At 41.8% G+C, this 21,516-nt stretch overlaps 1 pseudogene across 1 annotated transcript; it reads left to right on the top strand.

The window, feature by feature from the left end:
* Positions 1-2,389: 2,389 nt before the first annotated feature.
* LOC147604036 (F-box/kelch-repeat protein At5g26960 pseudogene) lies at positions 2,390-4,525 on the top strand (annotated as a pseudogene). Its single transcript, XR_015265408.1, has one exon. The product of XR_015265408.1 is annotated as an F-box/kelch-repeat protein At5g26960 pseudogene (transcript).
* Positions 4,526-21,516: the final 16,991 nt, after the last annotated feature.

The raw sequence follows: 21,516 nt of genomic DNA, 5'->3' as shown, positions 1-21,516 counted from the left end.
CACCCCCCCCCCCCCAAAAAAAAACAAAAAACAAAAGCCCCTTGTGTGCGTGTGGGGAGTTTTTATAAGTGAGTTATGAGCTAGCCAATGAAACATGAGTTTTATTTTTCTTACATTAACTTTTCTCCCCCTCAAGTAGAAGTAAAAGAAAACTTGCCATTTTTTGCTTAGCTAGAATAGGGATAAAAACTCCTCAACGAAATGGTGAGTTTTTTTTCTTACTTTTACTGTTCTCCCCCTCAAGTAGAAGTAAAAGAAAACTTGCCATTTTTTGCTAGCTAGTTTAGGGATACAACCTCCCCATAAGCATATAGTGGATTCTTGTGGTGATGCAAGCTTCCCCTTCTATGCCTAGGGAGGCACTTTTACTTTTTACTTTCCCCTTGTGTGCCTAGGGAGGCACTTTTACTTTTTTATTTTCCCTTGTGTGCTTAGGGAGGCACTTTTACTTTTTTATTTCCCCTACTTTTCAAATCACACAAGGGAGACTTGCATGGTACATGCATCTTTTCTATGCTTGGGGAGCCTAGCATATGGGTGCACTTCTGAAGACTTGAATTCTTTATAAAAAGAAATTGACGTGTTGATGTTTGCAATTTTAACATTACATATGGATTATTTGGGTCTATTTCGATGGCTTTGACTATAAAAATGACCATATTTCAATAAATTCTTAGGAAGTTATGGCCTTTTCAAAGACCCCCAAGTTCAGAGGGGAAGCTTGCACGATTAAAACAATAAACATGCTCAATACATGCATATGTCATGTTCAAATTGTGAAATTCAACACTTAATTTTAACTCTTTAAAACTTGATTAAAATTTTTAAAATCCTACCCATATGGAGGATAAAAGAGAGTAAACTGACCCCAATTACACAAGAGCTTCCTCTGTGTGCTTGGGGAAAAAGGGAAGAAAAAAGAAGTAAAAGTGATCCCCTAAGCACAAAAGGGAAGTTTACGCCATCTCCTATGTGCTTGTGTGGAGTTTTTATTGGTGAGATACTATGCCTTAGGGAACAAGGGAAGAAAAGAAAAGTAAAAGTGATCCCTAAGCACACAAGGGAAGCTATTACACCGACACAAACATCTCCTATGTGCTTGTGGGGAGTTTTTATTTGTGATATTTGTATCAAAATGGTGAGTTTTTTTACTTTTACTTGAGGGGAAAAGTAAAAGTAAAAAGAACTCACCTTTTTTTTTTTGGCTCACTCACTCATGGATTAAAACTCTCCAAAAACATTCTCCTCTAAAATAAATTATAGTTCACCTTTTTATCTTGTTTGTTCAAAATGTTTTTACATGTTTCATGGGTGGATCAAGCACTTAGTCAATGCTTTTTAATAATGACACTCATTGGGCAAAGTGAGGTATGTTTGGAATCTTCAAACATTATGGGGGTTTATTAAAAATCTTTGAAGTGGCCACCATCGATGGGGTAAGTAGGATTTTGATTTATGGTTTCTTAGAGTGAATAAATTGGCACCCTTAGGTATACTAGGTTTCCTTATCATGTTTCTTCTTTTGTAGCCTAGATATGTGCATCCTATTTTCTTAAGGGCATATGTCTCCCCTTGGATTGGAACCGACTCCTCATAAATGTGGAAGGACTAAATACCATTGACATTTCGGATATGGAACCACCAATTAAGTACTATTGAATTGTACAATAGGTTGATAACTTTAAATGCTTTTAAGTTGTACAAACTTGCCCAAAAAGTGTGCAAAAGCAATGTCAGAAAAAATTTCAATTTTCACAGCTTAAATTGAGAAAAACCGGTTGTAGTTTTGCATAACCTTGAATTTGAAGATTCAAAATTTTGAAATTTTAGTAATAAAGCAGGTTAACATATGCATTTTTCAAAGAAATTTTGGTTTAGCTTGAAGGTCATCCTTTTTTTCAATGGTTAGAAAAAAGCTTTATTCTAACAGAGTACTTTGGCTCATCGTGTTTTAACAACTCTTCACATGTCCCAATCTTTGCTAATTGACATTTCGTTTTAAGGCACTTTGGCCTTCACCTTTCTCTTGTAGTTTTTGTTTATTGGCCTTGTTATAGGGTATTTGCCTGAGTTGTAGCACTATGGATCTTGACAACCAACAACTAATGGCTCAAGTCCACTTGTTTGGTGGGGTATGAGGCCAGGTCTAAGGACCAATTCAGAAGTCACTGTCTGTGTCTTCTCGTGCGCCCCCCCCCCCTTCCCCTTCTCTTTCATCTTCATGTGGGCTAGCTTACTCAAGGTTGCCTAATTAAAGTTTCTGTATTAGAGATGGAGCTTAAAGATTAGTGAGGCCACTAGCCTCTAGGTGCCACATGGCCTTGGGCTACCCGAAATGATGTTGATCCAAAGGTAATTAATATACACACACACACACACTTTACAAATGGTAGGTATGAGGTGCTCGATGAGTCTATTAATAAAAGGTTCATGAAGGATTCGAAAATGTATAAGGAGCCTGTGTTGAAGCCATGCCTTTGCCTTCTGTTTCTCCTGCGCTTGCGCATCCACCTGCAAATGCTAGCGAGCGGTTGCACGCAAGGGTGATGAGGCGTCTAGATTTAGCTTCTCTCTTGATTCTCAGATCTGCATTTTGAACTGTAGCTTGCTGAGAGGCAGAGGCTGGCCGGCAAAGGCTTCATGATGATCCCCTTCGAATGCTGCACGCAGCTGGAGGCTATGGAGGCGTCCTCTACGTGTGCCGAAGCGACTTCAACTGTGAGGATCTCAGAAAGCAGGAGCAGAAAGAAAGGCGCGTCAAGGATTGGGCTGAGGAGGCTGATGAAGGCCTGCTGGACGCAGTCCACGCAGGAAATCGACGGATCGGAAGGGCAGGAAAACTGCCCCTTGAACGCTCTGCCAGAAGATGTCCTCCTTGAATGCCTCGCCCGGCTGCCCAGAGCCGCCCTGCAGAGCGCTATGATGGTGTCCCAGAAGTGGAGGTCCGTTCTGCAAGCGCCAGAGTATTATGAGCAGCGCCGCCGGATTGGAACACTAGATCCCTTGCTCTTCGTCTTTGGCAGCTCTGGCAGCGGCCTCACCTCCGCCGTCTATTGCAAGAACACCGGTAAATGGGTTGCTACCTCGCTTTTCTCCACAAGAGTGACCTTGGAGAATGAATGGCTCCCTGAGTACCATGGCATCGACCAGGTACAATCGCTTCTCCATGCCCAGCCTGCTGTCATCAACCACGGCATCTTCATTGTCGGTGCGATCCCCAGCCACAACACCAAGCTCTGGGTCCCTGACTCAACCATCATGTATGATTCCTGGACAAAAACCCTCACCCGTCGAGCGCCCATGCTCTGCGCTCGCAAGAAGTTCGCCTGCTGCTCCATTGGCGGCCGCATCCTCGTTGCTGGCGGTGCCAACCGCCGTGACCCCAACCGAGATGCCCTTATGGATGCCGAGGAGTACATCCCAGAGGAGAACCTGTGGCGGCCCATTGCCAGCATGCCCCGCAAGAGGTATGGATGCTTAGGAGTGGCTGTTGATGGGATATTCTATGTTGTTGGTGGCTTGAAGTCGAGTAGCGTGATTGGCATGTGCATGCAACCCTACACATACATAAGCTCCATGGATTTGTTTGATCCCAAAACTAACTCCTGGCAAAAGACCAAACCTCTCCCTACTGGGGGCTGTGTGATAGCATGCACAGTGGTTGGATCTTGTATCTACATGCTGTCAAGCCATGCTGTTGAACTGTCATTCTGGAAATACGACACACATCACGATACCTGGAGCAGGATCAAGCCTCCCCCTATTCCATCCCCTCTCCGAATGGACAACCGTTTGAAGTTCACTTGTGCCACAATAGGTGCTTCAGTGTACATAATTCAGGTCGGGGGTTCTATAGATGACCTTTTGAGGCGAAGCGGGAGGCACACAAGAGGTCTGAAGGAGGGAATAGTGCTTATATATGATACACTTCTACAGGAGTGGCTGAGGGGTCCAGACTTACCCTCTTGCATAAAGAACGGGGCAGCTTGTGCTGTAGTACAGTGTTAGCCATTCGCTCACCGTCTGGCATAAATGGGAGTGCATCTTAATGTTGTGTATTTTTTCCTCAAGTTCAGTCTTCACTCTTCAAAGGGTGGAAGCTCCTAAGTGACCTTTAAAGCTCTGAACTGTTGATTCAGTTCACGTGCAAAAGTAAATTCCTTCACCACAACATTGTTTGCAGCACTATGACTGTGAAGGACTCTAGCAGTGCTCTACTGGTTCCTGATAATGCAATGCCCACCATCTGCTGCTGCAGTCGTCGTTACGGGTGTGTCGTTTTCTCTACAATGCGCACCCCATTAAGCTGGACTGCTTATACTGTTCAAAGAAGATTCTTTGGGATTCCCAAGGTGCAGTATTTTTTGGGCAGGCTGTTCAGTAGTTGAACTTAGTCAAAAGGATTGGAATGCCTTGTAGATCATTGTTTAAGCAGTTGCTAATTCTCATCGAAATTTGTCTGCCAAATTGGTTGCAGCCGCCTTACATGTTTATCAATTCAATTACTATATTGATGTGTGAGTCTTATTAATATGCAGATAAACTGACATACTCTGTCTCACTTATGATGTTCTCAACACTTTCAGTGTTACTTATGGCAGTTATTTGATGTTGCTACATGTTATGATCGATCTAGTTAACAAGATTTAAAATCATTTAAACATGACCCAACACAACCATAAGTAGAATATGCAAAGGACACCACACGAGGGAACGGAAGATGGGCTGATCCCCCATGTTACGTCCCAAGGCTAACCAGGGTTGAGACCTTCAAGTTTTCGTCCAAGTTGCGGCCAATTGATATTGTGCTAATTCTTTCTATCTTTAGCAGTGCATTTGCCCTATCAACTACTTATTTGCTGTACTAATTCTTTCTATTTGCTGCCACTTCCCTTAGTGCTAGGCTTTATTATGGCTTGCATCTCTGGAGGTTTGACAAGGACAGAAACTCAGTACGAAAGGCTTTGTATGAATATATGCTCTTGTGTGTGTGTGTGTGTGTGGAGTGCGTGTGTGAGAGCATATCTTGATACAGAGTTCTACACCAACTATTGGGCACTGATGACGTTAGTGCGGATGTCGTAGTATCTAGTCCGTACTATGAATAATGGAGTTGATAGTTATATAGTCTTGTGGGTTGACTACCATGATTATATAACATGCACGTTTTCTAAAAGGTGGATTTGGGCATGTTCCTAGATTCATCTAGGTATATATAGGTTAACCATAGCCTATGGGCAAGGCATTTTTAGTGGTTATTATGAGACGTGCTATATTTGGCTCCTAGTTTATAGGAGGCCCATATAAATACCTTTATGAGTCAGTTTGAGAGAGAGCTCCTCAGATTTGGACTTAGGCCTTGAGACTACTTTGTGCTTACATTTGATGGGTGTGGTATGGGACGCTAGGGTCTTTGCACGTGGAGCCATGTTTTTGATGCTACTATCTCCGAGTGAGCTTGAATGGCTCTACGGTTGGGCGATGAGCTAGATGCCCGAGTCTTTGTGTGTTTTTTCTGTTTGTTAATGCTTAATCGCAGTGTCTACTAGCCTGTATCAGAGCCAGACCTGTGTGGATTAGGCTTGGAAAAATCCGAAAGGGGGAGAGGAGAAAATCTATAGGCTGGATCTTCCAAAGCTCAAGTTTTTGTGTTATTCCTTTGCTTTCCAAGGTTTGGGTGGTAAGGGACACTAGGACGAAAAGTGGAGAGTAACCGGGCTTGAGGGAGAAGGTTGGTGTGGTTGGACGTGTGGGGATTTTGCAAAAAACTCCATGTCCATGAGAAAAAAGCAGAGGAAAGCATCATGTTTTTTGTTGCTTTCTTGAGTCTTGTGCAGGGAATTTGTTTACCCTGACTCCTTATGTTAGTGCTTGACTTTAAGTGTTTTTGGTTTCTAATTATGCTCTGAATTTCTCCTGTTTGGACTGTTAGGGTTATGCAGGAGGTGGTTGCCATATTCCTGTGTTGATATTCATGGATATGGGGTTGACCTTAGGTCTTTGTGGGGAACCCTTTTGGTCACCAAGAAGAGGGAATGAAGGAGAGTATATGAAGCAAGCATGTACGCTGCTTTTGGCATGACAAGGACTGTGTGGGTACTGTTCAGAGCACAGAGAGGAGAAGGAAGGCACAGTTCAGGCTGCCTAGAGTGTGGGACTTTAATCCTCAAAAGCTGGGCATACCGGAGTGTGAGGGGGATGCCTCTCTTCATGGCTGAAGGTCTGAACTTGGGCGCACATCAGAAGGTGCCGGATTTCTCCCTGAATAGCATGGAGTGTTGGCAGTGATTAATGAAGCACATGTGGCTACATGGGCTGGATACAGATGCACACCAGAAGATACTAGTTTGTTGCTTATATAGCATGAAAATTGTTGGCATTGCCTTGAAATGGACACGTAGTACTTTTAAACTTAGGAACAGGATGATGTGGAGCTTTTTGAGGAGTGTTTATTGGGGATGCCTTTTTCGAGCCAAGTATGTTTTTTTGGGAGTGTGTGGCCACTATGCATTTGCTTTTTTTGGGAGTGTGTGGCCTCTCTATGCATTGTAGTCTCTGAAGGCGACCAGGGATAATGCTTTTTGAGGCCCTGAATTGCATACTTTGGTGCTTCCTACTTGTGCATCCCTTCCCTCATCAACTCTCACTTGTCGTAAGTACTAATTCTACCATCTATTGCTCATACACTCTCTACACGAGCTTCCTTTTCTGAACTGATTTATGGCTGAGTATATGGACCTCTCAATCTCTTTTGTAGAGGTACATAGAACTTCACTGACCTCTCATGCAGAGGCTCAACTTGGAGTAGCTACTATACTTGCTGCTCCTGTACAAGGTAGTGACATGGTTCAACCCAATATACCACACAAGTATTCCCTCACTATGTGGGACAGCCCTTACCGAAAGGTGTGGATCCTAACTTTCTTCAAGCTTTTCTCAGTTTGCTGCTTTGTATCCTCAATGTGTGGGCTATGTGCAACCTCCTCTACGTGCTCCTCAACCACTTGTATCTCCTTTTGTGGATTCTTTGTACTCCACTGTTGTTGATTTACAGAGACAGTTGGTAGAGCTACACTCCCAGGCCCTCCAAGTTGCAGCTAGAAATCCTTCTCCTTTGTAGGTGCAACATGCGGAAGCCTCGTGGTCAAATCGGTAACTTCAATGCTCAGAATTCAGCAATCTTTGACGACCAATATAACGCACAAAACTGAAGTAGATGTGCAGAAAATAGAGAGAGAGAGAGAGAGAGAGAGGGAGGGAGAAGAGGACATAGTATTGGGTCCCAAATAATCTCTGTAGGGCCCCCACCACGAATGGTGTATTTGCTTGTCACCTTGGTTGAAGTCTTCCCCTTGGCTGTGCTAGGCCTTGGAAGCGTCAGCCCCTTGTGAATTATGAGATGATGGACTGAAAACGCAGCTGGACTTTTTATACTCCCTTGAAGCCCTGGTTGGCTAGCATACTGAAGTCAGCAAGTAGCAAAACTCCATGACCAGCAAAAATAGCAATTAAATGCCATAAAATCTAGTGTTTTCACACTATGCAAGTCCTAGCCACCCCAAGCAAGATGATTGGATGCTGGGCAGCCTGTGTGGGTTGTCCAACACTTGGTTGACAGGCAGCAAAGGGCTTGGTGCCCTATTGGCTGCCTAGCTAGAGGCCCTAGGGCTGGCCGACAGCCCTTCCAGCCCAAGCCATGGCTGGTGGGCACAGCTTGGCCCCTCCTGGCCCCTTGGGGTTCTATGCCTTCCCCATGCCAATGCAAGAGCTCTACGCTCTGATTTGGGGTAGCCCTATGGGATGGCTCCTTCTCTACATGCAAACCTACATGCCTACAAAGGTTTGGCATCCAATTGCAAACTAGATACACAGAACATTTGACATCATTCTAGAGGGAGACTCGCAGCACGGATTGGCACTGCCTCATTTGTCAGACAATGCACACTTGACCTCGGATGCATAGAGTGGAACCCTGGCTTACTCGTCCTGGATTGGGCTCACTTGGGACCAATTTTTCACTCTAGGTCATTCACCGTCTTGTTCAGATATGTCCACATGGCATCCAAGTGCAGGATGCATGTGACATCCCCTTCTGCTTAACTTGACAGAAGCTGCATAGCCTCCAAAGAGTCCGTCAATAAACTTGGATAGTCATCAAAGAACTCTTTGTCAAGCCATACCGCTTTGTGGGTCCCTTGGTCTTGAAACTTCGTGAGGAACCATCTTTGTCTTTGGTTGAAACCATGCTTGAAGCGGTGCAAAAGGATCTGTTCTAGAATCATCACTTCAACTTCGTCAACTAGAAATGCATTGGCAAAATTCATTTTAGTACCAAAGTTATCAAACAATGCCCTCCAAAAATGACTTGGCATCTTGGTCTAACACTATGGTCCTAGGGATCCCGCCAACCGGATACCAATGTCGAATGAGCAAATGGGCAACATCTTCGGCGGTCACATTGGCCTTGCATGGAATAAGCATAACAAATTTGCTAAATCTATCAACAATAGTCAAGCACTGAGTATTACGCTTACCCGGACTAGGAGGCAGATTTGTGACAAAATCCATCGAGATATCTTGGAAAGGTCTTTCGGGAATCGGTAAAGGTTGTAACAACCCTACCTTCTTCCCACGAGGAGCTTTTACTTTTTGATAAATGTCACACTATTGCACATGTGCAAACACATCTTGTCTCATTCTTGGCCAATAATATTGCCTTTCTAACTTCTCCAGAGTTGAATTCATACCTCGATGACCACCACTGATGGCGTCATGGACATCATGGAGAAGAGATGTCTTGAACGGCTTCATGACACAAAGTCAGCCTTTGAAAAAAAGCCAACCATCGCGTATCAAAAAGTGGCATGGTCTTGTGGCATCCAATGCGTGTTTCCACTGTGTACTGAATTCCTTGAAATCCGTGTATGTGTGCTTCATGTCATCTAGTCCCGTATCGGCAAGATCGAGTCTAGTGGTCTGAACCAAATTCACTTGTCTCTTCCTACTCAAAGCATCGGCCACTGGGTTGACCTTTCCAGGAAGGTGCAGGTACTCGATCATACCACCAAATTGTTGGAAGATCTGGCTCCAACGGTGCTGTTGGTCACTCCACTGTGCACTTTGCATTGTCTGAATCCAACGTAATGCCTGATGGTCAATGCGAACCTCAAATTCTCAGCCATAAAGGAAATGTTTTCATGTTTCAAGACTTGAATGATTGCTAGGAGTTCCCGATCGTAGACTGAGTAATTCTTTTATGTGGGCAATAACTTATGAGACATGTAAGCTATTGGATGACCATTTTGTTGTAATACACCTCCAATTGTGATGTTACTCGCATCAGTGATCGCCTGGAACGGCTCGTCCCATGAGGCAAGCACTAGACAAGGTGCTTCTAACCAAGCCACCTTGAGGTTCTTGAATGCCTCCAACGCTAGTGGAGTCATTTGGATCCACTCGAATTTTGAGAACACCTTGGCCCCATTCAGCCTCTTGAGAATGTAATCTATTCGAGGCATTAGGAACTTACTCTTGATAGTCAGCTTGTTGAGTGCACGATAATCGACACACAATCGAGAAGATCGATCCTTCTTCTCTTGACAAACATGATCGGAGTTGTAAATGGTAACACATTGGGACGTATGAAACCAGATTGCAATAGTTCTTGGAGTTGGCGGTTCAACTCCGATTCCATTGCCTTCGAATGGCGGTATGGAAACTTACTCGGGGAATCTGAGCCTGGGAGGAGGTCTATTATGTGGTCCTCTAGTCTAGATAGAGGGAGTCGGGGAGAAAGATTGTTCTGAAGAGAAATATTTTGGAACTTGTCATGGAGAACCTAGTACTTCTTTGAAGCCTTGGCCACCATCTGGGTAGTTTAGATGTAAATTATCGCACACTCTACACCTTTGCTGATTTCTTTTTTAGCTTGTAAATGGCTTACACAAGGAAAGGTCAGGATTCTTGGCTCAAACTTAATGGTGGGGCTATAGACACATTCCAATTAATCATGAAAGTGTGCTTGTCCCATTTGATATCTAGCTGGAACTTGTGAAACCATTGAATGCCCAAAATTATGTCTGCTCCTATAAGAGGGGCAACCATAAAATCACGCACAAACACTACGCCTTGAATGACTCACTTAGCACTCTGAGGCTCAAACTTGATGCTCGTTGTCATGCTTGTGCTAAATCCCTCAACTCTCTTCTCCATCGAAGTCGAGATGACACAGGCTCGCTGAGTGGCTTGTTCCATGACCACATCCTCCGTGTTGCTTTGTCAAACCAAACAACGACTCTATGGCCACCTATGTAGCCAAAGGTCTTGAGCAATTTGTTGTGGTCATACTCCTGGTCATGGATGCCCTTCTGCTTATCTTCGAGCTTCTGGCTAACGATTGCACTAACCGAAGCACTGGGATTCAGAAAGTAGCATTGATCTTGGCATGGCCTATTTCACAGGATATTACTGCACTCAGATCTTTGTTAGGACTATTTGGTTTTTATAGAAAGTTTATTATTTTCTATTCTGAAATAGCTGCGCCATTAATTGACTTGTTGAAGTAACTGTTGTTTACGTCTGGACCAACATTCAACAGTAAAGTTTTGATAAGTTAAAGAAGTAGGTGGTTGCAACTGCATCTGTTTTGAAGATTGTGGATCCGTCATTTACCTTTTGTTGTTGAGACATATGCTAGTAGCATTGCCATAGGAGTTGTGTTGAGCCAAGAAGGTCGACTAGTGGCTTTTGAAAGTAAGAAACTCAGTAGTTCGCAACGCAAGTGGCCTACTCATGAGCTTGAATTGTATGCAATTATACATGCGCTAAAGGTGTGGAGGCATTACTTGTATGGAGCTGAGTTTAAACCATTACTTGTATGGAGCTGAGTTTAAGGCATTACTTGTATGGAGTTGAGTTTAAGATATATACGGATAATGATACATTGAAGTATTTTTGTAACCAGCCAAATTTTAGAGGCTGTCAGGCACATTAGGAGAAATGTGGACTCAATTTTGGGCCCTGTAAGAAGTGCCAACTTAGCTTAGAGAGAGAAAATAAAAAATATTTAAAACATATCCAAATTTGCAATTCGGCTCATTTTTTTACTATTATAATAATTAGTTTAAATATATTAAAATATACATATTCTTTCAATGAGGTTTTATCATGAGACGGCATTCTTTGTTGGATGCATGTAAAACTTGTCAGAACCAAGATTTCACAGATTTAAGGTAGTTATGCATTTAATAGATTCGAGGAAAGCTTTAATCATCATCTCGACCGTGGGGATTTTCCTGCTGAAACTTAAAAAAAAAGTCCTTACTAGTCGAGTTAATTCTTGTTTCAATTCTTTAATATGTTTTGATGACAGAAAATACTAGCTTTGCAAATAAGAACATTAATCCAAATTTGGGGATTCCAATTAATCCACCTTTAACAACACATGGAGACACTCAAATTATCAGTAACAATAGTAGAAATGGTGCATGTAAAAGAACATATGATACTTACCATCTTCATGTGGACATACAATCTGAGTACCAACCTTTGAAGAAACGAAATAAGAGTTTTTTTAAATGTTATGAGCAAAAAGAGCAAAAAAGAATAATGGAGAGCATCATTTGGACTTGTGGACCGATGGGTCAATGTATCCCAAGGATCCATTTACAAATGCACCACCTCCATTTTACAACATTACAAACCTACTACATTTCATGGGTGATGGTAGACAAGGTTTGCTGGGTTATGCCCAACACTTGGAAACAAAAGCGATGCTTGCAGAACAGCAGAGGGATTTTCTACAGATAGAGAACACTGAAATAAAAAAACTAAATGTGTTGTATGCAGACAAGCTTATGGCAAACAAAGAAACAATTCAAGACTTGGAGAAATTTTAGATTGATGCTTTAAGGAGAAAGGACATAGCACTAGGGCCACGTAAAAGAAGAAGGCAACTTTGCAACATAGAGAAAATGAAAGTTGGAAGTGGAGGGATGAAGAAGCGAGTACAGGCTGTAAGGTAATGTTAACTCTTGTTTCATATATATTTCTCTTTTTAGATTAGGTTGTTTGTTTGAAACTAGACATAAGTAATCATATTTGATGTTATTCTATTTTTAGATCTTTACTTCATCCAGAGTCCAAGGTACATTTCGAAGTCATTTGGTACCAAAAGGAATAGTGGAAGAGATAATGTATCAAAAGAAGTTTCAAAAAATCAATGACAAGCATGTGTCTTCTTTTATGAACAAGAACTAGCTCGATGCAGCAAGCAATGGTGGATGAGACTGGTATCTCCAGAAAGCATATAGTATACTGTTTAAGGCACTAGCAGAGAAATGCCAAAGTACGAAGCATAAAGGTTCGTTACTTCCAAAACCAATGCAAGTAAAGTCTGCACGCCAACATGTGAACTCAGAGGTGTTTGAGAAGCTTGGTTCACCAGTACATATTGAAGCAACATTCGTTGCTAAAGACAAAGAGATACTCTTTAACCAGCGTAACAATATTTTCTTTGATCTTGAAGCTTGCAAAGGTACGAAGTTTAGTTCTTTGAGATTAGTCAAGAAGAATGTGAAGGAGTTCTAAAATTTGTTTTGAAACTGGATGAGTGTGAGATTTTAAAGAACATAAAAATGGAGAGGGTTACTATCACTCTAATGAACAAAGCCTTAGACACACAATTACAAAAGATGATGCAAGATATTTTAGTGTTCAATCGGAGAATAACATATTGCCACTTGGATCTTTTGAGGTATCTTCTTTATCATTGGAAATGACTGTGTATTACATTGAAATAATTTAAACACGGAACTTGTATTAAACATGAGCTTCTTCCTAATGACACAGGTGGATAAAGAAAACTTTGTAATTTTACATTAGGTGTTTTATCAAACTACAATTCCATCACTGAATAGTGAGCAAAGAAATGGAAGGGCCCTTCATGTGCCTGGGTTCGGTGACTATAAAGTGGAATGGCACATGGCAAGTGATTTGAAGACTCTAAAATGCATGTATAACATAAGCAAAGGTGCAAATGTAAAGAGTCCATGTCTATATTGCATGTCAAGTGCCAAAGACTTTAGATCGTGTACTATGGAACAAAGCTCCTGATGAACAGGCATTTAAAACATAAAGATTTCAAAGCAGCGCTTGATATTCCTCTATCCAGAGTGCACATATGCACATTGCATGCACTATGTAGAATTGTAGAGAAGCTGGTGTATTTGTACATATGCTTTGCATGGACATTAAAGCCTAAAAAAGAATCTTTAAAAGCAATCAAAGCAATAGAAAAAGCACTATCAGACATTGGCTTGCATGGGGGGCATGTTAAAATTGAGGAGGACGACAAGCGATCACAAGGAGGCAGCAAAGTACCAAAAAAACTATTAATAGGTGGTGTGAAAGCTAAAAGATTTTTGTCATACTGCCTCAAAGACTGTTGAGATAAAAACAAGAAAAAGATGTTTAATCGATGGAAAGATCTACATAATGCAGTAGTCAAGGACATTGGAACTGAAGGTTCAATCCAAAATCAGAAGGCAGATGTGTGAATTTCACTTGACATGATCTTTGCATTCATGGAGAAAAAGAGCTGGAGCAATAATGAGATAAAATAATTTGAAAACATATTAGAGACTTGGAGGAAGGCATTCATTGCAGGATGGAGTGATCAACATGTAACTCATTACATGGTAAGAACTTTAAAAACTACTGCAATCTCAATACTGTGAGACCAACTAATACATACAACTGATTTTTTTATGTTTTGTCATTGATTGTAGCATATACTATATAATCATACACCATATTTCGTAAAGACATACGGTTCATTGTCAATATGGTTAACTCAAGGCATGGAGAAGTCACATTACATAGCAAGAACAGGTTACTTTAAGCACACTAGACATGGTGGTGGAGGCAAGAATCGAGCCAATAGTCTTTTAGAGTTACATCAATGGACTTACACGAAATTGATTCAGAAAGCAAAACAAAAAGACACATTCAAGTCCTCATCATTGACATGTGCAATACAATTGATTAATAAAGAAAAACGACAATGCGCTTAGAATCAGTCAACTGCAAGAGAGCGCCATCAATTGTGGCATTGCTCAAGAGTTAGGGTTGGGAGAAGGTAGTCTAGATGAGGTGGGATTGATCTTCTTCAGTGGTCTTCCTTCTTCGTCTTCCTTTTCCTCTTCTTCCTCTTCATCTGTCGGGAGATCTATTTTTGGCATTTGCACCGTTGGAGACAACAGTTCCGACCGGCTTTTTCTTGTCCTTATTAGATATCTTTTTCCATATGGATGCAATGTGTCTGGGTCTGTAATTCCTACTACAATAGCATGCACTATATATGACAGGTAGTAGGGGCATCTTAGTGCTTCGCAACCATACCCTTGACCAACACCCGCAATGCAAACTGTTTCTCGACAAGCACCACCATACCCCTGACCAAACACCCGCAATGCAAACTGTTTCTCGACAAGCACCACCTTCTCTCATGAGCATTTAAAGTGTCCACCACAAAACCTGGATAGTACTTTGAATGCGAATAAAGGGAAGTTTGCATTGCCTTTTGAGAACTCCTTGTGAAATATAATGATCTGCATATTAAAATTGTAATCATCATCATGACTCATGTCACTGCTTGCTGTTGTCAATTTTAAGCAAGTGTCGTAAATTACACGTAACTTTTGATGATTCAAATGTCTTATATATTGAGCGAGAGCAACATCCTTTCGATGACCTGTTGACTTTAAAGTGGAAGCTCCGGATGATCGTGAGCCTCCTGCTCTCTTCAGGAAATCATCATATACAAAAACCTGGTACCAATGTTATATGTTTAATTGACACAATCGACAAAGTCCACGTAAATCAAATTCTTATAGTTTGAAAAATCTTCGGCTCTATTACCTGTTGATTTTCATCACCCTCAAGCATGGATCTTGTCCACAAAGGGATTGTGGACTTACTGTCTTCATGCATAGTAAGTGCCCAAAATTTGCCCATATCTACCAAACCAAGACAGTTGGCAATTACTGCAACCTCCTCCTCGGAAGGCAATTGGGTTTCATATGTCCTAGCTTCATCGAACATCTTCTTTAATATCTCCTTGCCAGGCACGTACTCAGAGTCCTGGACTGCAGAATCAGCTAGTAGATAATTGTCACTCCTTCCTCTATCCAGCCCATGTCTGCTTCACTAAAATTTGCTACTAAAATTTGCTAAGGCAGCCAAGCAATAGTCTTCACAAATATTGAAATGTTGCATAATGTATGTTAATAATACATAATCAACTTGGGCTACCATAGTAAAGCTGGGCAAGGAAGGTAGTGACAGCTCCCCCTGTTCATTCTCATTAGATTGACTGTCTTCCAATGAAATAGGTGCTGCATCGAAGGGGATAAGGGATGCATTAGCCTCAAAGGTTTCCTTTTCGGCCTCTGCCCTCTCCTATGCTGGGTCTATAGCCACCTCTTCTGCAACCCCATCATCCTCAATTGGCACTTGAGTGCTTGCCAAAGTCACTATCTCAGGCTCTGAGTCCTCAGTAAGAAGATGTAGAAAACAAAGAAAACCATAACTAAATTGGAGCAGGCGACACTTGTTTGAGTGTATTGGGCATTTCTCCTCTACTCTATTGTTGCAGTGGGAATCTTTTCAAGACAACAGCTAAGCCTCCTCTTCATCACTTTGTCTGTTGCAAAATCACATGGATGAACATATCGTTCACCATCGAACATAACGATATTGGCAGAAACACTGTCTTCATACTCCTGCTCACGGTCACCGAGAACAATCCTACAAGAATTAATGACGTTCTCAAGAGAAAGTTCCTTGTTGAACATTAAAGACAACTCATGCAAACGCTCGTGGGCTTGTGCATTGTACAAGAACATAAACAACTTTTCTCCACAAGACTCTTTTACCTCGTCATCCGATTCGTAGACAATGTCAAACCCTTTCGAAGACATGTCTAAAAAAAACATTTCAGTCAATTAGAACATGCACGGTTATTATACATGGGGTCAGTACCTGGCGATAATAAGGAGATTTGGATACACACATGCAAGCCCCCCTATCGCTTGGTACTAGCACCAAAAAAAGAGGGGTCAGTACCAAGCGGTAGAGGGCTCACGTGGAATTCACGAGCCCATCACCGCTTGGTACTGACCCCTAAATTTAAAGAGACTTAAAGGGGTCAATAAGTTTTTTTTGAGATGAAGCCTTTATATATTAAATAAAAAACATACAAGCAGCGTATTTTGTATTTTAGTTGTATTTTGTAAGCTAAAATAGTATGTCTTCCAAGCCTCAAAATTGATGGCCTGCCCTAACCTTGAACGTGAAAGCCTATAAACTTACTTGGCCTTCGTATTTACACATTTGCAAACGGATGAGGGGTCAATACCAAGCGGTAGAGGGCTCACGCGAAATTCAAAAGCTATCAGCGCTTGGTACTGACCCCTTAATTTAAAGAGACTTAAAGGGGTCAATAAGTTTTTTTTTGAGATGAAACCTTTATATATTAAATAAAAAACATACAAGCGGCATATTTTATATTTTAGTTGTATTTTGTAAGCTGAAATAGTCTGTCTTCCATGCCTGAAAATTTAAGGCCTGCCCTAAGCTTCGACTTAAAGGCCTATAAACTTACTTGGCCTTCATGTTTACACATTTGCAACCCACTACTGATCTAGAAAATTTGATTTCAATTGAAACCTTAGTTTCCATGGTGGCCTTCACCTGAAGGTTAAAATTAAAATGCCTTTGAAGGACGTTGAAGCCTTAAAATTTCAGGGCCCAATTTTTTTTTCTCCAACCATCCGAGTGGCTGGAGGTTTTTGCTTTAGTGGAGGGGGGCTCAAACCAACTCACCCCCACCTCATCGTGTGTGTGTGTGTGTGTGTGTGTGTGTGTGTGTGTGTGTGTTCCTTTTGAGTGCTTTTGAGAGAGAGAGAGAGAGAGAGAGGGAGGGAGGGAGGGAGGGAGAGAGATGGGCATACCTGCAAAGAAAATTGAAAGCTTCAGTTTTCCAAGATGAAGGGGCGATGGCGTTAACGATGTAGAGGAACGGCAATGTAGGTAACTCAACGTAAATGGGTGTCTCAGCTTATCATAGAGCCGATTAGCTTTGAGGATTTCCTATTAGACTTAAACCTAGAAGGATTTTAGCTTGCAAAGAAAATTTATGAAATAGTGTAAATTTTTAAAAATGTATGTCCCAAATTGCTTGATTTGCTGGTTTGAGAAGAGTCCAATGGGAATTGGGTACGTTTCTCAAAAATATTTTCCCCGAACACTGCTCCCAAGGGAGATTTGGGACGTTATCAACTCATACCACTTGTGCAGACATTTAAAAGGTCAGACGCATTAATGACGCGTCAATATGGTATGTACTATGCGCGTCAATATGGTATGTACTATGTGCTCACTCCTCTCCTTTCTTGCATGTGTTTATTTTTTTCACCTCTGAGTTTAACAAAATAGCAAGAGCCAAATGCCACCGCTGCTACATCCATCGTCCTTCGAGTCTCCGACTACATCAACCTCCTCAACGCCCCCCAAATTGAGCCAAATGCCATCGGCCTCTACATCCATTGCAGGTATTTTAGAGTTCTTTCAGACCCTCTATTAACGTTTTGTTGTCTGTTTTGTGAATGTTGATGTACAAAGCACTCAAAGTTTCATTGGGGTCCTTCTGGTCCCATATCGCTTAATACTAACCCCCTTGGCTCACGTTGCCCACGGGTCTAGTACCAAGCGATTAGCAAGTCTCTTGGTACTAACCCTCTTGTGGAATGTTACCCACGGGTTCAAACCCCGCAGGCACAAACCCTGCACAATGTTGGTCATGGGGTTAGTATAAAGCGATTAATAGGCTTGTGAATTTCTATTTAATTGATTCTCGCTTGGTACCAACCCCACTGTGATATCTTGTGGTCATGGGGTCAGTACTACCAAGCGATTCAAAGGCCTATGGGTTTTTGTCTATGCATATCGCTTAGTACCAACCCCACTGTGATAACGTTGGTCATGGGGTCAGTACCAAGTGATTATAAGCCCTCTAGACTCCTGTTTGTTTCATATCACTTGGTACCGACCCCATTGTCATAATGTTTTTCATGGGGTCAGTAGTACCAAGCGATCCAAAGGCCTTCGGAATTCTATCTGCTTTATATCGCTTGGTACCAACCCCATTGTGATAACATTGGTCATGGGGTCAGTAACAATGCGATTCTAAGCCCTCTGGGACTCCTGTTTGTTTCATATCGCTCGGTACCAACCCCACTGTGATAACGTTGGTCATGGGATCAGTACCAAGCAATTCGAAGCCCTTTGAAGTCGTGTTTGTTTTATATCGCTTGGTAGCGCCCATTGTCATAATGTTTTTCATGGGGTCAGTACCAAGTGATTCAAAGGCCTCCGGAAGCATGTCTGCTTTTATATCGCTTGGTACCGACCCCACTCTGATAACGTTGGTCATGGGGTCAGTACCAAGCGATTCGAAGCCCTCTGGACTCCTGTTTGTTTCATATTGCTTGGCACCGACCCCACTGTGATAACATTGGTCATGGGGTCTATAACAAGCGATTCGAAGCCCTCTGGAGTCATGTTTGTTTATATTGCTTGGTAACAACCCATTGTCATAATGTTTTTCATGGGGTCAATACCAAGCGATTCAAAGGCCTCCGGAATCATGTCTGCTTTATATCGCTTGGTACTGACCCCACTGTGATAACGTTGGTCATGGGGTCAGTAATAACAAGCGATTCTAAGCCCTCTGGACTCTTGTTTGTTTCATATCGCTTGGTTCCGACCCCATTGTCATAATGTTTTTCGTGGGGTCAGTACCAAGCGATTCAAAGCCCTCTGGAGTCTTATTTGTTTTATATCGCTTGGTGGCGACCCCATTGTCATAATGTTTTTCATGGGGTCAGTACCAAGTGTTTCAAAGGCCTCCAAAATCATGTCTGCTTTATATCATTTAGTACCGACCCCACTGTGATGACGTTGGTCATGGGGTCAGTACCAAGCGATACAATTTACTCTGGAATCCTATTTGTGTTATATCGCTTGGTACTGACTTTTTTAAATGCGTTTCTCATCACGCTTTGTTTATTTGTTTAGATGGCTCCTACCAAGGTAACTGCTTAGAGGCTTGAAAGACTTATTGAGTCACTGTAGGCGCAAGGCAGAACAAGGAGGTATGAAGCTCACAAGAAGGCAGTTTTGCAGGAGCTTCATCGCATTGAGCGACACATGCAACCTACGATATCGAGGCTCCCTTTCCAGATGATTGTGCATCAAATTTGTGAGAAATGGAGTATTGGCATGCTGTGGAAAGCATGTGCATTATTATGTCTTCAAAAAATCACTTAGGACTGGATCATCGAGTTTTTTGAAGATGCTTACTTTCTCACTGCTCATGCCCATAGGCTGACAATAATGCCGAGGGATTTTGATACCCTTCGTCGTCGATTGCGGTATAGATACGACCAGATGCTTGTTCCTGTTTCTGTAAGCGATCCTTGAATGCGGCATATCCTTACAGTCTCCTCCCTCCATCCTCGTACAAGGCCATCTGAGAGCTCCCGTGCCCTCACAAACAACAGGGACACCCGTTCACAGAATAGGTTAAGACTAGAACACCCCAATGATGATGCCCCTCAGCAGGCAGAACCTCACACACAACTAGAACCATAGGCACAACCACAACCGGAGGCTAGTGCAGCCAGAGCCATAGCCCTCCGCTGAAGTTGAATTTGTTGCAGAAGAAGAAGATGCAGACACAGGATAGAGAGGGAATTAAGTCTAATTGAAGCAGAGAATATCAGAGAATTGAGAGTTTTGGAGGCTGTTACGCCGGTTAAGCGGCATTTTCACTTCATGGCCAAAGACTTGTCAGGCATCTGGATGGATTCAATTTACGTGTTTTGAGGAATGACGCAATGGAAATCACAGATAACATCGTCAATATTTTACTATGGTATGTATAGTATATATAATGCATGATGTATATAGTATGATGCATGACTGAGCTATAAGTACCAGTGGACTAATTCTTTGCTCTTTTCATTGTTGCCTTTAGGTATTGTATATTACTACTACCAGAAGAGGTCAAAAATTGTACTACATATACTGTGGATCCTCTCATTTGCGCGGCATTACAAAATGACAGCTCATCATTTTTGATCCTTATGTCCCGGTTTGAACCAGTGAACCTTGATTTGGCAAGACTTATTTTCACGGCTTACCATGAAGAGTGAGTCTCATGTTAAGTTTTAAATTGACATCAAATATTTGGTAATCTATATGTGTTTTCTTTAATAACACCTATGTCCTCTTTGTTTTTTTAGCCGCCGACACTGGAGTTTGCTTTTGTATGACATTGAGAAAAATACGTATTATTTTACAAACTCTATTCAACAATATCATGGCCGCGTTAGAGAGAGTCCCTATTGACATTTCCCTCATCCCACAAGCATGTAGATTTATTTAAGCAGGAGGATAAGCTGATGCTTGTTTTTTTGACCTCTCAGATATGTGCTCAAAAATTTGTATATGCATTGGAACATCTCTTAATGAAGCCGAACCTTGTACAAAACATGACATATCGTAGGATAAGGGTGCCAGTCCACCAACCCAGAGATGTAAGCTATGTGGATGGAGGACGGCCCTAAATGCCTACCTTTTAATAAAGAAAATTTTTTATATTCCTAATGTAAGTGATGTTTGTAACGTAGACTTGCATAATCTAACGTAGCTATAATGTCCCTAACAAAGCTTTTCTCTGTGTACCGGAAATAATTCTGAACAAATATGCTCCCTTACACGTAAAACAATAATTTAGGACCAAAGCTGTACAAAGAATTATTTTGGCTGTCCATGATCGTGCAGAAGAAGAGATCAAGAGGGCAGACGAATTTGCAAGGGAAGCTGCAGAGAGAGTACGTCGGTGAGACAAGGAGCTGCAAAGAGAAGTCGAAGCACATGTGGCTGCTCTCAATGATTATGATAGGCTGCAAGCTGAGGTGGATGAATGGGTGGAATCCAGGAGAGGCACGTCGAGATGCAGGCAGAGAGGGAAAGAGAAGAAAGATTATGGGAAGAAATGGAAAGACTGCAAGAGGAGCAAAATTGAAGACCGCGCCTCAGTCCCAAGCACAATCGAGTTCTCAATCACGGCGTCGCTTCCGTACCCCAAAGTCTTCTGATCGACGTCAGCATCATTAGACTTTTATTTACATTTGTAACATTAACATTAATTTTGTAAGAGACCTAACATTGTTTTGTAAGAAAAAAATCTTTCTTATCTTAAATTTCTTTTGGAGTTACAATGTTTTGATTGTCATCATTCAATGACTAATCAAGTGAATAGTATGAGAGACAGATTCTTTATAGAAAGTCATTTTCTCTTTACGCCTTGGCACCTGTAAAAAAAGGATTTTGTTAGTGGTATCTTACATAATGTTCTGCACAGCATACTAAATGGTGAATGTAAATATA

This window comes from Cibotium barometz, chromosome 62, assembly GCF_041138505.1.
Source record: "Cibotium barometz isolate CiBa-2024 chromosome 62, ASM4113850v1, whole genome shotgun sequence".
Classification (NCBI taxonomy): domain Eukaryota; kingdom Viridiplantae; phylum Streptophyta; class Polypodiopsida; order Cyatheales; family Cibotiaceae; genus Cibotium; species Cibotium barometz.
This window is presented reverse-complemented; position numbering and strand designations above follow the sequence as displayed.